The following is a 582-nucleotide window of genomic DNA, read 5'->3' as shown; positions in this document are numbered from 1 at the left end:
CCAACGTCTTGTGGCTGATGCCAATCTGAGTACTAAGCCTTGTAACACACACATACACAAACACACACAGATCTACCTGACTCAACATCTTTCATAAGGCTTTATCATCCTAACTCTAATACCTTCCCCAGGTTAACCCTTGAACACCTCACTAGGAGAGAAACCATCACTCACGACTCCAAATACTTTCCACACCAAAGAAAACAAGTGCATATTCTTTCTACATATATACACTTATATTGCATTTAGATAACACCAAGTAACAAAGCTGTTGTATTCCAAAACAGGGGAAATGTTTAACACATAATCTGCATTTCTGCAAATAGTCTCTTCTGGGACCTTTAACAGGCTTCTCTGGACCTTCGTCAGGGTGGATGCCATATTTAATGTGACATGAATGAAAATGAGGCTGTGGGGAATAGACATACACAACAGTACAACCCATTGAACAGACTGTATCTTAGTGTCAATCATTCAGTTGACAAAACACTATAATGTGTCTTTCTAAAAAATTGCTAGTGGCCAAAACATTGGAAAATGGTTTGTGAAAATCCATGAAAATAACATTTGATATGACCAAAA

This window comes from Myxocyprinus asiaticus, chromosome 8, assembly GCF_019703515.2.
Source record: "Myxocyprinus asiaticus isolate MX2 ecotype Aquarium Trade chromosome 8, UBuf_Myxa_2, whole genome shotgun sequence".
Taxonomy (NCBI): domain Eukaryota; kingdom Metazoa; phylum Chordata; class Actinopteri; order Cypriniformes; family Catostomidae; genus Myxocyprinus; species Myxocyprinus asiaticus.
Note: the sequence above shows the minus strand (reverse complement) of the source record.